Genomic DNA, 451 nt, shown 5'->3' on the forward strand with positions numbered 1-451 from the left:
CGGTCGCTCCCAATAAATGCAGCTTTTATACACAGGAGAGCCGATATCACTATACTATGCTGCCACAGACCTCAACCCGATAAGCTTCTACCTTAGATAAGGCCATGTGGTGCTTGAAACGCCACTCAAAGATTTTCCCAAAGACTGATAACGGTCCGCGACTGATAACTGCCCGCGACTGATAAATATCACAAAGCAAGGTTCCGAAGATGTTAAAATTATCAGTGAGTCAAACACCCTTATCTTCAGCCTCTTTGTGAGAGACCGTGTACCTGCACGTAACATGTTGTAGTGACGTAATAACGACATAAGTAAACAAAGATGACGAGGTAGATTTCGTAGCGGTCAAAGACTCCATGAACCCCGCGTGTTTGTAGTGGTGATTCTGATTTCCTTTTAGACGTACAGTTAACACACATGGATAAACACACACATACAGTATGTGCGCTTT

This window comes from Penaeus monodon, chromosome 19 (genome assembly GCF_015228065.2).
Source record: "Penaeus monodon isolate SGIC_2016 chromosome 19, NSTDA_Pmon_1, whole genome shotgun sequence".
Lineage (NCBI taxonomy): Eukaryota > Metazoa > Arthropoda > Malacostraca > Decapoda > Penaeidae > Penaeus > Penaeus monodon.